The sequence below is a fragment of the Pteronotus mesoamericanus genome, unplaced genomic scaffold, assembly GCF_021234165.1.
Source record: "Pteronotus mesoamericanus isolate MK-2021 breed Mesoamerican mustached bat unplaced genomic scaffold, CSHL_Meso_final contig_74, whole genome shotgun sequence".
In the NCBI taxonomy this organism is placed as follows: Eukaryota; Metazoa; Chordata; class Mammalia; order Chiroptera; family Mormoopidae; genus Pteronotus; species Pteronotus mesoamericanus.
The window spans coordinates 16,582,434-16,598,031 of record NW_026555247.1 but is presented as its reverse complement, the minus strand read 5'-3'; the positions used below and the strand labels follow the sequence as shown (position 1 = coordinate 16,598,031).

Sequence of the window (15,598 nt, the reverse complement as noted above, 5' to 3'; positions counted from 1 at the left end):
CTTATTCATTGCTGGTGGAAATGTAAATGGTGCAGTCACTTTGGGAAAAAAAGTTCAACAACTTCTTACATAGCTAAGCATAGTTACCGTATAACCCAGCAAGTAGGAATCTACCCAAGAAAAATGAAAACATATATTCACACAGAGACTCATACACAAATATTCATAGCAACATTATTCATAATAGCCAGAGAATGGAAGCAACCCAAATATTCTTCAAGTGGTGACAGGAGAAATAAATGTGGTATATCCATATAATTGAATAACATTGGGCAATAGAAAGAACAGGACACATGCTTTAACATGGATAAATCCCAGATAAAATAGCCTCAATGAAAGAATCCAAACATAAAAGACTATGTACAGGGTCCAACACAAATGACATCCCCTTTTTATTACAAAATCATAAGCACGTAATTCTGTAACATAGTATCATTCTCAAGCATACCATATGACATTTTAGGTAAAATGTTCAAATTAAAACTATATATTATTACACCCATATTATAACCCTATCAACCACACACAAGCAGGCTTCACTTCTGCCATACCCTGTATTTATGATTCCATTGATATGAAATGTCCAGAAAAGGCAAATCTATACATATTGAGGTCAATAGTGATAACTTAATCCTGGGGCTGACACTGGGAAGGAGAGTGACTACAAATTCATGCCAGAGATCTGTGGGGTGATGGAAATTTTCTAAAAGTGGTGATTCTTGCATAACTCTGCAAATTTATTGCAAATCATTGAACTATACACTTTAAATGAGTATATTTTCGGCTTCCAGGAAAGATGGAGCAGAGTGCACTCCACTCTGTCTCTCCCAGTGAGAGGAACTATAAATCCTGGACAGAATGCATGGAGCAGCTATTTGAAGGGACTCTGAAATGTAAATGCTAGCAGATTTTGAAGTTCCACCAAACCAGTGGTGAATTTTCCATTTTTTCTCCCTCTGGCATTAGCCAGCCTGCACTCCAAGGCAGTCCCAAAGTAAAAGTGTGCACTAGATGCACAAAGAGCCCCAAGAGAAGCTCTTTTTCTGCTCTGAGGAACCAGAAAAGTGTGTCCTAAGAGAGAGTAGAGGTACCCTCCACCCCCACCCCGCGCCGTTTCTCTCTCCTTCTTCCCCATCCTAGCAAGTTTGAGAAGCACTAGATTAGGGGAGTTAGTCTCCTGATAGGTAGGATGTCTGTAGAGATGAGAATTACCTAAGCAACTTCTTTTCGTTTTTATTCGATCAAAAGACATGTGCATAGTTTAAAAAAATTAACAATTGTCCAAAGCACGCTAAAAAAAAAAAAAAAAAGCTGCTCCCTCACTTCTGCCATTTCCCCTTTCCCACAAATATGCAAACTGCCTTCAATTCTTTTTCCTATTTCTCTTGGTATTTACTTCCATAATTCTAAGTACTGTATCTGCATTTTTACTTGCTAATTGTTTTCTAGTTCTATACATTCCATGTTGACTCTTTACTACAGAATAGGAGGGTTTATTTCACTTCTATCTCCATCTCAACATATATACTTGTGGTCCCTCAGTCTCCCAATGTATATGTCTGGTTACATCATTACTTGGTATTTATATTAGGACTATGTAAAATGTTATTCATAGCTGATTTGTATGTTATAAATACTTTTCCCTTATTGCACAGCATTCCCTCCACTATACCCTGAGTTATTTTCTTTTCCTTTTTTCTTAGGGGTTTTGTTTTTTTTTTTTTCACTAATTCGAACCCAAACTCTCAAATTTGTCATTAATTCAAATCTGGACTCTATACAAATGGTCTAAATAGTCCCTTATGATGTTCAGAAGCACTGCTCTAACATCAACGAAATCCTCCTAAAGAAATCTGTCCTGAAATCCTCCGGGCCGGCCGCCTCCATGCCTGCACTGCTGCCATCGAGGGTGCCCTTTACCGCCCCCCTGGGGGTTCTAATTATCCCTCGGACACAGTGGATCTCCTGTCTTCCTTTTCTTACTTTACGCCTTTGTTTTGGCTGACAGCACAGGCTGAGAAAGAATAAAGGAAGATAAGCACATTTTCCAAACCATGCCATCACTACCATGGTGGGCTGGTGATATTAATGGGAATGAGTTATATCATGGAGTGGAGCTGAAGTTGACAGAAAACCCCTGGTTTTTAAACAATCAGTCAAAACACAAGTGGTTTCATTTATGTCCCCTAAGTGCAACATTACTTAAAAGATGGCCTATCTAATAAGCACTCTTGTTATGTGTAAATGAAAAGATTACTGAATAAAGGCTAATACATGAAATCCTCTATATGGTCTGAGAGTTGGGTTGAGTGCCTGCTTTAGTGAGTAGAAGATGTTTCAGGAAATAGAGTAGTAAATTTGCTTAAGATGAGGGTGTTCACCTCAGCAAGACTGGGCTTACCAGAGAATCAATCCATGCAAATACTTAACAACTCAGGAATGTTACACGAAGTTCCTAGATAATTATTTTTTCTATTATTTTTCAACTGTTAAAGTCCCACTCTACTTATTCTAACCTTCTTACAGTCTGAAATGGCATTGAGTTTTATATGCATTATCTCACTTTATTCTTACAACACTAAGACAGAGGTATTACTATCCCAGTTTTACAGATGAGGAAACAGATTTAGTGAAGTGAATATAATCCAATACTCTTCTCCATGTCCCTTTGAGCTATGATTTTCAAGGTATTCTTTGTCATCCACTAAATTTAGCCTGTTACTACCATTTACCAAGGACAAGTCTATATTTCTTAAGATGTCTGGCTATCTGCCTGGTAATGTTTGGCAAGGTTACATAATTCCTCCTCTATGTATGCTCAGTCAGGCAAGATCAATGAAGATCCAACAAAAAAAGTGATGACAAAATACACTGATTAAGATTACATGTTTTGTCACTGACAAATTTCACTTGGGTCACTTATTATTTATCCTTGGCATGTATCATTTAATCTCCCAAAGTCCAAGTTTCCCCACTGGTAAACTGGGCATACTGATGCTGTTCTGCTCAACTGCTTAAATAGGATAATGTATATAGTGCCTAGAACATAATAAACACTCAATAAATGGTATTATCACTTTTTAAGCATCTAAGACTTAATATATTGAATAAAACTGCCATATTAGGTAACTTGGAATTTGTCTTAAAACTGCTTCCCTAAGATCACACATTACAAAACTCATTCTTTGACTGTTACGTCTACTTAATGCTTCTTGACACTGGAAGTGTTACTCCTTCCTCCGGGCTCCTCCAGGCAATGTGCCCTTGGAGACCCTACAAGGCAATAAAGGTCCTTGGCTGGCACAAGATGATCCGGACACTGCCAGCAATACCAGCAGTCCAGCCCCCGTCTGAGAACAAGCAAAGCTTTTCTGGGTTCAGAAAAGGGGGTGAAGAAGCTGCACTTCAGGGGCTGTCCCACACTACTTATCCTTCCATCTCTGGGAATTGGTCTGAAAAGGAACTCCTGGCCAGCTCTGTCCAGCTTTAGTATAGGGATAGTTAAATGAGAAATAGGGATATTTCTCATCTAACATTTCATTGTCAATACACTTCAGAAGCCAGACAGTGATTAGTAAAAAAGAGAGGAGATGGAAAAGTTGCCTGGAGTTGGGTTTTCCTGAGAATTGCCTGGCACTTCCAGTTCACTCCCTGATTGGAGGCCTATATCCTAGGTGCCAGGAAGCACTCAAAGCACTGCAAATACTCACAACGACCCTTGTCATTTTCCTTATTGTACAGATAAAGATCATAAGGTACAGAAAAGTCGAGCAACTTGTTCAAAGCCACACAGCCAGTAAATGGCAGAGCCAGACCTGGACTTCACCACTATCAAGATATTAATGAGAAATTCATCTAGATACAATTCATAAAGGGAGAAAAAAACAATAGTATGGATTGAGAAGCTCTAGTATCTGCATATGAGTAGTTCCAGATTAATAGACTGAGGGAAATGGTGATTCAGCAATATCTGAAAATTATTGCTAGAAATGTCCTAGAATTAAAGAATATGCATGCTCAGATCAAAAGTATACTATGTGCACTGAGTATGTAGGTGAAGGTAAATCCACACCTTAACAATTACAGGTCTTACTACTAAAGGAATAGGAATAATGTGTATAGTTCCAAACCAAGAGAGAAAAACATGAATACTAAATATTTTATCAACTGAAATAGAATCAATTAGCAAAATGAGAAATTAAAGAGACGGTAAACAGAAAACAAGATTTATGAGGTTGAACTTTATGAAACTGTCATTTTCATAGGTCGAAAATGGAGAATATCAATTTCATATGGTTTAACCTAAAAGTAAAAACATATCAATAGTCACAATTATAGATACATCAAACTCAACCCATTAAAAACTGAGATGATTAGAGTGAATTAAAAGTGTAAAATCCAGCCATTGAGTAGAGATGCACCTAAAACAAAATCATACAGATGGGTGAAAGTGAAGAAATGGGGGGGGAACCATACCAGAAAAATGGTAAATAGACTAAGTGGTATATTATTATTGAAACCAAGAGGGAAAGGTTAATAAAGATAGAGCGAACACTGGATTTAAAAAAACACTATAATGAATTGCCTTAAATGCATCGAAAAGATGCAGCCTTGAAAAATAAACTTAACAGTGAGTTAGAGAAACTGTCAGATTCACAATCATAGTAGGTGGGTTTTTTTTAAATGCAACTTCATCACAGTGTAATAAAACACACACACTAAAACAAGTTCACAGACCACATAATGCGAGTTATCCCTGTTGCTATCTGAAGCCACCTGCATTCCTTCTTTCTTAAGGTTCATGCTCTTGCTATAACACTCTCCTCTAAAATTTTCCTTCAAGGAGATCATTCCCGTCAACACACAACCATGCTATACCACATACCATCTAAAAAAGAAAAAAAAAAGCCTCCCTTGATTGCATGATCTCCCTAGCTAATACCCCATCTCTCCTTTTTCCAACTATACCTCAGAAGCAATGCTACACTTGCTGTCTCCACTGCTTTCCCTCACGCTTTTCTTCTCCCACTCTTCTCTCATGTAATTTTATCTGAAGTCTACCAGAGTTCACAAAACATAAACTGAGTGTTCAATGAATAAATGCCCATGTAACCATCATTCAGGTGAAGAAAGAACACTGCCAGCACGTCCAAGCCCCCCTTGTTCCCATTACCCTTTCTTTCCTCTACAAAGGTGACCATTTACTATCCTGACACTTTCTGTTAAAGTCTGTTTTGCCTATTTTGACCTTCCCAGAAACAGCCATTATTCTACATATATATTCTTGTGGGACTTTTTGCTCAGTGTAACAGTGAGATTCATCCATGTGGCGTATAGCTTTTGTTCATTTTCACTGTCATAAAGTAGTCCAGTGCATGACTATACCATGCTCTATTGCTGACAGACGCTTAGATTACTTTCAGTTTGGAGCCAGTACAAATAATACCACTATAAACTTTTTTGTTTTTGTCTCCTGATGCATTGCATGCATTTCTATTAGACATTGGGCCTGCTGGGTCACGAATTATGTTACTAATCATTTTAGTAAACACTGACATGTTTTTCAGTGTCACTGTACCAATTCACACTCCCACAAACAGTGTGTGATGTGGTTATTTCAATGTAGTTTTCTATTTTCTTGATTACAAATGAGGTTGAGCATCTTGTTAATGTTTGCTGGTCACTTATAAATTTCTTCCCTGAACTTCAAGTCTCTCGCTCATTTTTCTATTGGACTGTCAGTCTTTTCTTATTGATATGTAGGAGTTCTTTATGTATTCTGGATCTGAGCACTTTGCTAGTTGTATCATAAATATCGTCTCTTCTGTGACTTGCCGTCTCAATATATTTTTCTTTTCACTTTTTTTTAGTGAACAGAAAGTCTTTAATGTAGTCCCCTTTATATCAAAGTTTTCGTTCATTTTTGGGTGATTTTTGCGTTCCGTTTAAGAAATTTTTCCCTACTTTAAGATCATAAAAAATTCTTTGTGTGATCTTCTAAGAGCTTTACTGCTTTGCCTTCATATTTACATCTGTATACACATGAAACGGATTTTTCTATATGATGTGAGACAAAGGTACAGTTAATTGTATCAGGTTGATCCAGCAGTTTTTTTTCATTAGGTCATCTTTTTCCTGCTGCTATGCAATGCTACCTTTGTCCTAAACCCAGTGTTCCAGTAGTGTGGGGCTGGTTATGAATTCCCTGCTGTTCCACTGATCTGCTTATCGTGACAACGATACCCCACTAGCTTAATTATTATAGTTTTCTAAGGAATCTTGGTAACTTTTATTAAAAATCCTTAATCTTATTCTTCTCTAAGAATGTATGGTTCTACTGGGTCTTTGCATTTCCAGTTACATTTGTGAACCACTCTGTCAAATTACATGTATATGTAAATGTCTTTGTGTATGTATACACACACACAAATGTGTCTCACTGGGTATACACTAAATCTATGAAGTAATTTAAAGAGAACCAACACTTTTATAACACTGAGTCATCCACCCACGAACAGGGGGAATTTGGCCATTTATTTAGGTCTTTAATTTCTCTCAATGTTTTACAATTTTCTTTAAAGAGTTTCCTATATTTGGTATTTTCTGGTTGCATTTTAAAGTGGTATTTAAAATTTTTTAATTTTCTGTTGTTGGAAAACTGACACAGAAATACAATAGATTTTTCTCATATATATTTGCCTTAAAATCATCAATCTTGCTAAACAACTTACTGATTCTAATCCTTTACCTGTAATTTTTTTGGACTTTCATTATATACAATTATGTCAACTGCAAGTACATGTAATAAGTTTTAATTCTTCCTTTCTAATTCATGTAACCATTTTTTTTTTCTTGCCTGGCTAGAAGTAGTGCTAATGGACATCTGTGTCATATTCCAGATCTCAAAAGAAAAGCTTTCAAAATTAATATTAAATATGAATATTTGTCAAAAGGCTTTGTTTTGTTTTCTAGATACCTTTTATCAGGTTAAAGAAGTTAACTTCTCCCAGTTTGGAAATTCTAATATTTTTATTATGACTGGTGACAAATTTTTTATCAAATCCTTTTTATCTATTAAAATGACTACATAACTTACCTCCATTTTTTCCTGCTAATGTGGTGAATTTAAATAATGATTTTCAAATATGCTTTCTGCTTTGAATTCTACTTTAGCTGATAGTAACATAGGACAGGTATATTTCTGTTCACTTCTTTTACCCTGAATGTTCCTATATCCTTACTTTTTTTATGTCTGCATCTTATAATAATACATTGTCATTTTAAAATCCAATCTAGAAGTGTTTTAAGCAATACCTTTAATCCATTTAATGTAATTCTTGATATAGTTTAAATCTCTCATTTTGGATTTATTGTTTTCTATTTCTGTTTTTCCCACTCTATTAATATTCACTTTCTTGTCATGGTTACCTTAAAGATTACAACATCTAGCCTTGATTCATTAAAGTCTAATACTAATTGATATTTTTACTCACTTCTTGACAACACAAAAAGATCTTACAAATGTTTAACTCCAAAGAAAATGCTTTGTTCTAGATCTTAATCTTACAGATATTTTACACCCCATGGAATGTTAAAGTTGACATTAATTTATCTAGCACTTACCATATTTACCATTTTTATTGCTCTTCCTTCATTTCTATTCTGAGTATTTCAATGGGATTTTTTTTTTTCTGCCTAGACAATGTCTATTAGTATTTCTTAGTGCAGGTAATAAATTAACTTGTTTATCTTAGGTTTTTTAAAAAAAATTTTTGAAGGACACTCTTGTTGGAAATAAATTTTAGGCCTGTAGTTATCTTTCAGCCTTTAAACGATATCATGTCATAATTTTTTGGCTCCCCCTCCCTTCCTTTCTCTAAAGAAGTCAGCTGTCAAACTTACTATTGGGTCTTTGAAGGTCATCTTTATCTTCCCTGCCCCACACACCTCCTTTTTATAACAATTTTTTTTCTCTAGTTCTGGTTTGCATTGCTTTTATTAATATGTGCCTAGCTATAATGTGGCAGGTGTCTTATTCAATGTTCACCAGACTTAAGTGATCCTGTGTCTTAATGTCTTTCATCAGTTTTGGAAAATTCTTGGCCATTACACTTTCAAATATTGCTACTGCACTATTCTTTTTCTTGCTCTGATTACAATTTGTTGTTAATTTTAGACCTCTCATTGTATTCCCCATAGCTCTTACTATCTTGCCTTTATTTTCCATACTTCCAACTCCATGCTTCATTCTGGATATTTACTTCTGATTTATAATTCAGTTCACTAATATCTCTCTTCAGCTATGTGTCATCTGCTGCTTAACCCATCTGTTGTGTTTTTAATTTTTATGATTGCACTTTCTCATTTCTAAAATTTCCATTTGGTTATTTTCTAATAAATTCCAGTTTTCTGCTGAAATTCTCCATCTTGTTTTAACCTCCTTGAACACATCAATATTATGTACAATCATTCAAAGTCTGTGTCTGGTAACTCCATTATCTGGTATCCATTTTGGTCTATTTCCTTTGCCTATTTATTGTTTGTTTTCTTTCATGTTGTCTTGTTTCCTCAGATGGCTGCTCTTTTTTGATTGCAAGCCAGGCAGTTACTTCTAAGGGAGCTAGAGGCACTAGTAAACCCTAATTACCTTAATTCAATTTTATGCATTGGGATAGATGAAGTTGGGCGTCAAGAGCTTATCTCCTTCAATTTCATCATGACTTATATGGGAACCTAAAACTAAAGCATTTGGGAAGAGGGGCTATCAGACCCTCCCTCCACATGCACTTGGTAGGATCTAGACTCCAGTTTTTATGCCCTAACGTCAAGACTGTTAAAACACTATTAAGTTTTTTAATATATATCTGGATTCAAAAGATACATTTAGGCAAAAAGTGGCCTCCAAATTCTAGGCTCAGTTCTCTGGGTTTCCATCTTCTCCCCAATTTTGGCTCTGAATTCTTTCCTGCATTCTAACTTCCTGCCTTCTAATCTCTGAATGTTTTCAAGCAGATTACTTTTAACATTTTTTTTCTAAATTTCTAGGTCAACTTAATTGGGGAGTTGGTAGAGATCACCAAAGCTACAATTATAAAAAGTGGAAGTCTTCCTTATTTTTTTCATCAAGATTTCATTCCTATTACTCCAGAAACAATTTTGTCCAAATTCTAACAACCTCTATACACTGAAATCTATTGGTCAATTTAGAGATATCAATTTACTTTATCTGTTAGCAGTAGTTAACATAGCTGACCACTTCTTCCTTGAAACATTTGCTTGGCTTCTTTGGCACTGTATACTTTATCCCTCTTATCACATCTTGTCTTTCTCAGACTCTTGCTAGAAGTTCTTCCTCTTCTCAGTCCCCTCTTTTCATCCCACCTACTCTCAAAGCCATCTCAAACAGTCCCATGTCTCTAAATTCTCTTGTTCCTGACGACTATGATTTCCACCTCTCCCCAGCACTACAGAATTTTAAAAATATGTACTAAGAACTCTTTATTTCTATCCCCATATTTCTTCTTTTCCCTCTTTCCATCTTTGCAAGTACTACTATAATTCAGATAGCCTGAATTAACTCCTTCTTTTCTCTTTTGTTCCACATCCAACATTCTGTTGGTTCTCTCTTAAAAATGCAGTCAGATTTGAAAACTTCTTCACATGTGCCAGCCTAGTTCAGGCCACTATTATGTCTCACTCATGGACTTGCTCATGCCGCTATTACCTTCGGCATGAATATGCAGTGAAATGTCTCTCACCCACTGCAGCAGGAAAGTGTAAATTGGTAAAATACTACAGGAGTACTTAAAAAAATGAAATCAAAGAAAATACCACATATCTTTTAGCATAATAATTTCACATGTAAGGTCTTTTTCACTATAATACACAGTAACAAATACATTTTATATTAATGTAGCACATACATACTGAAATAATAATTAATGAAAAAAATACTTTTACTACCTGAGACATACTCTGATATCTCCTAGTCTATTTCACTAATTAAAATACTCACTAAATTGGTTTCATGGTCCATTAATGACTAAAAAGCAGATATATGTACATTAAATCAAACAACAATAAATAAATAAATAAATAAATAAATATGCCATGTTCATAAAACAGACTTCTGCAAAGCAGTTAAAATGAATGACCCAGAACTACATGTATTGACATGGGTAAGTCTCAAAATCAATGCCTGAACAAAAACAATTTTTAAAAGTTGAAGAAGGGTATGTACATATGCTGTACTAGTATTTGTTGAGTTAAAATATGAAACTAGGCCTGATTTTTACTTTTAAAACATGCACAGTAATGATAAATACAAAAATCAAACCTATGATTAGAGCGAAGTAGACTAGAATTGGGGAGGGGGTATACAAAAGGTTTTAACTGTAGCTGTAAAGATTTATTGTTAAAAATAAAATATGAAAAAATACGGTAACTTATGAAGATTTGATAAACCTGGTGGTTAGTAGAAAGGCATGTTATCTCTTCCAGCTTTTTTTTAATATTTAGGCCATTTTTATTCAAAAATTAATAAATAAGAAAAGAGAAGGCTACTTTTTCCAGAAAAATAAAATTTTTGATAGATCACTAGTTAAAGAAAATGCGTAAGAAAAAACTTCAAGACAAATACTTTAAAGCGCATTTTTAAAACACAAATTATCAAATGTGTCTTTGAGGTAGTAGATATAACAAAAAAAAGTCAGGGAATTCACTAAATTTCTGTATCAGAAAAATTTACATTTCATCAAGCAGGAAGAAAACAAACTATGAGGTAAAAAATACAGGTACAAAAAAGGAATAATTTATGTCAGAATATTCTGTTTGCAAAATTTTATTTAATTGAAACAAAATACATAATAGCCTTAAGAACTACCAATTAGTCTTTATAGAATAATATCAAAGTTAGTGAAAGCACCTGGAAAAAATATAAAACCATAAATCTTAAAAATTATAAGCAGAGCAACTTCCATAATTTCATCAACATCATCTGGGAGACATTTATCTGATATGAGAAAATAAATAAAATTCTACTAAATGCATGATTTTAATGTTTCCAGAATTCATGTAGTATTAAAAGGAGTAATTATAAAAATGAGAGAAACTAACTTTCGGCAACGAGGTGGAAAAAGAAGGGAATTAGGATTCAGGGGACCTGGATTCAAACCCCACTTAATTATCCTGAGCTATAGCAATCTCTCTCAGGGACTTTAACAGCCTGCCTCATGGGACTGATTATTTTTTAAACCAAAGTTAAAATTACTCTAAAAACTACAAAGATTAAAATGCTGTTATGCTAAATATCTCACAAATATTTATGTGTATAAAAACGGTGAATTACAGGTTTTTTTGTCTATATTTTTAAAAAGTCAGGCAATGATGAAGACTCAGTAATAAAAAATTCAAAGAAGTAGCTGAAAGAGTAGGGGATTTCTCCCTGAGAGAGAGAGAGAGAGAGAGAGAGAGAGAGAGAGAGAGAAGAACAAAAATATGAGACTAAGAGAATCAGTTCCAGCAGTCCAAATCTGGCCAACAGGAGTTCTTCCCAAAAGAGCAGAAAGACAGACGGGACAGATAATAGACGCTTTCAGTGATGATGCACATGATGGACCAGATTTCACACCTTTACTACCACACACACACACACACACACACACACACACACTTCACACCTTTTACTACACCACACACACACTTTAATTTATTGACTACCACACACACACACACACACACACACACACACACGGACCAGATTTCACACCTTTACTACAGATTTCACACCTTTACTACACCACACAAACACACTCTCTCTCTCTCTCTCTCTCTCTCTCTCTCTTTAATTTATTGACTCCAAAGATATCAGCACTAAACATCTTTAACTTACTACTCCACAGGAAACAGAACAGAGGAACACAACCAATGACAGCACAGTGACGCAGTTAGGAAAATGCAGGCTGAGGAAAGATACAAGACACGCTACCTGGGCTTTAAATAGTAAACTGTAAGGGGAAAAAGGAAGATAGAGAAGGAACCTGCAGGCTAAAAAAGATTTAAGAGACATATCTACAAGTTGCAATGTGTAGACTTTATTTGGATCCTGATACAAACACTATTAAGAAAAAGAGAGAGAAAAATACATGACATGACTAAGGAAACTTGAACACTTATTGGGTACTTCCTGTTATTAAGGAATTACTGTTAATATTTTTAGGTATGAAAATGGTACCACAATTTTTTCTTTCTTTTTTTAATGAGTCCTTATCTTTCAGAGAAATATACTGTAATATTTATAATTGGTATGTCTTTGCCTAGGACTGGGGAATCTGTTTCTAATCTCACTCACCTGGTTGATCACAAAAGGCAATAAACCGTAGGGATGCTCCCATCATGTCAGCTAGCTTACCCTAGAGCCAAAGATCCAAGAGACAGTAAGAGACCAAACTGGAAACCACAGGGTATTTTATAACCTAATCCTGAAAGTGACACTCATCACTTGTACTGTGTTCTACTGGTTACACAGACCAACCCTAATACAACATAGGAAGAGACTACGCAGAGGTATCATTACCAGGAGATGGAGAATGTTGGAGGACATCTCAGTGTAATACAAAGCTGTTACAAATTGTTGAAGCAATGTGGTGAAAACATGAGGGTTCATTATACTATTTTCTCTATTTTTGTATGCATTTGATATTTTCCATAGTAAGATTTTTTTTTAAAAAAGGATATCGGCACAGAGATGGAGCAAGAAGGTATAAAAAGGCTACTCGAAGGTAGGAGTAACTTTGTGCCCCCTTCTCTCCCACAAGCAGCTCAGTCCCACAAAGGCCCAATGGTTGGCCAGAAGGACTGTGGATGAGCAGTTTGCATGAAACAGAATTTTTTCAAGTGTGAGGAGTCCTCACCAAACCCAAAACTCAGTGCACAAGCATAGGTATCACACCATTTAAACACGGTTCTTTACATCATGAAATTGTTCACTGCACAAAAACTGGTGACTTCTAATATACTTAAAAGCTATTAATTAATAAAAGTATCTTCTAGAGACAAGTAAAAGATTTAAAATAAATGCTCATAAAATGTGTTGAGAGTGGTTATATGCTCAGAGGAATTACTAAAATTATAAAAAATAACTAAGAAAAAATAATAGTTGAGGCTCTTTTTAACATAGACATTATTAAAATTTTAACTGTAGACGTCCCTGAAGATTCTAGCTTTCTTCAGTAATTCCTAAATTGTTCAGGAAGGTATACACAGCTTGCAAAATCTAAGATTACAATGAAGCTTCTTTTGCCTGATATGCCCTCAACCAATTTGCTGAAAAGATACTCTCCATCCCCTCAGTTTAATTTTTACCTGCACAATATTCAATGGTTATCTTATTATGACTCATTCACAGCTCTGCCGTGCAGTAAGCTATGATTATTATTTTTATTCTTCCTTTCTCTGAACAACTTTCAAAAGCTTTCCCTGGAGTTAATGATTATCTAAGTTTTTTCCTTGCTATGGTCTTCTATGTAGTAATTCAATCCCAAACTCTCCATCAGTTGTCCCAATCTCTTCTAAAGACATTCAGCTCTACTATATACAATGTCAACATCTCAAAGCTCTACTGGAGTGTGTTTTCTGCCCTGCTCCTGTCTGGGCTGGCTGCCTCTCTGCCTGCACAACTCTCACCCAGGGCTCTCCCTCCACCATCGTCCAGGGACTCCCAACGTTTCTCACACTATGAGATCTCACACTCTCTCTCCACTCTCTCTCCCCTCTTCCACATCCTGTGTCCTCCTTTCCTTTGGTTTACATCATCATGTGGTACAGCATACTCCAGTAAGTTCCCGAGCAAAGATGTGTGGCAGTTCAATGATTTGAGACCTTTAATTTCCAAAAAAGTCCTTAATTAACCTGTGCATTTGACTGTAACTTTAAGAGGATATAAAGTTCTAGGTTGGAAAATATTTTCCTTTAGAATTTTGCTCCTTTTGTTTCCAGAGCTGCTGCTAAGTTTGAAGACAATCTGATTAACAACCCTTTGATTGTGACCTGCTTTCTTCTCTAGAGAAACCTATAGTTTCTCTAAGTTACAGGTCTTTTGAGTAGGAGGGTCTCCAGTGTTCTAAAATTCACAATGTTTTCATCTATTGTCCTGAAAACATCATGGGCTCTTTCAACCTGAAAACCTGGATAGTCCACTTCTGGAAAATTTTGTGGATAGATCTTCTCCTCCCCACCCATTTTTTTGTTGTTGTTGTCCTCTTTGAGACTCCTATTAATCAAGTATTAGTCTTCCTTGATTGCCACTTCAATTTCATTTACTTTTACTATTGCCCATAATTTTGCTTCTTTGGCCTATCTTCATGAAAGATTTCCTCCCAATTTGCTACTGAGTTTTTGCTGCTGCTGCTTCTTTAAGTTTCCAAAAGCTCAGGTTGCTTCTCTCAGTGTATCCTGTTTAATAGTATCCCATTCTTGTTTTATGGTTGTAATATGTTTTCCAGTATCATTGGGATTATTAGTTATTTCTCTTTTCCCTGAATAATCTTTGATTCCTTCAAGTGCTGTTTCTGTTTGCTTTAAACGACACTTTTCATTTTTGAGGGTTTCCTGTGATGTCTAGTATTCTTGGTTATCAGATTGTTATAAAGATAGAAGAGCAAAAAGTTGAATATAAGCTCTGAACATATGAGTGAGGCTTACTAACTGACTTTTTACCAAGGTGGTTTGGCTGTGCCATAAACTGTAGAATCTCTGATATTGGTGTCTGTATATTTTTTTCTCTAGGGCTCAATTCTGTTGAGAAAGATCCTCTAATCTCTTGCCTAGATGGGAAGGCATGGATCTGGCACTAATGGGAACAGCAGTTAGGGGTCTCAGCAATGTTCACTTAACCCACCAGTGTTTTCTACAGTTCCTTCGCTTTTAACTGTGCCCGTTGTCCTCTAGTCCAGATACTTTGTATCACCTTCTTCATATGGAGAAATATATTGCTGGTAAAAGTGTGAACTGGTACAACTGGTTATCTTGGAAAAATGTTTGGCAGTATGTGCTAAAGCTATACAAACATGTAACTCCCTTCTTTCCCCCAACATATACCAAATAGAAATGCAGCTTAAGTCCTTCTGTATTAACTCCCCTAATACATACCAAAAGAGATGCACAAAAAAGTCACAACAGCTTAATTCATAATAGTCAAAAAGTGGGAGCAACCCAAATATCTATCAATATTCAAATAAACCTCTGATATATGCAATAACATGGATTTCAAAGACACAAAAGAATATATACTGTATGGATCCATTTATAAAAATGTTCAAAAAAGGACAAAGCTCATTTACGGTTAGAAAGATCAAAACAAAGGCTACCTTTTGGGTGGGAATACTGACTGAGAAGAAACAAGAGAACTTTGAGGGGTGATGGAAATGTTCTGTATCTTGATTTGGATGATAGGTATATACATATGTAAAAATTTAGTAATCTGTACTTATAACTGTATACTTCACTATTTTAAGTTACAGAAAACTTAAAAGAATCTTTTTAAAAAAGTTGATATGAATGTTTTGGTAATAATAATGAAATTTAAAACCTCCTACCTCTT

At 35.4% G+C, this 15,598-nt stretch overlaps 1 protein-coding gene across 3 annotated transcripts in view; it reads right to left on the bottom strand.

The window, feature by feature from the left end:
- GALNT1 (polypeptide N-acetylgalactosaminyltransferase 1) overlaps nt 1-15,598 on the bottom strand; it is a 134,075-nt gene that overhangs the window by 44,636 nt on the left and 73,841 nt on the right. The window lies entirely within an intron of this gene.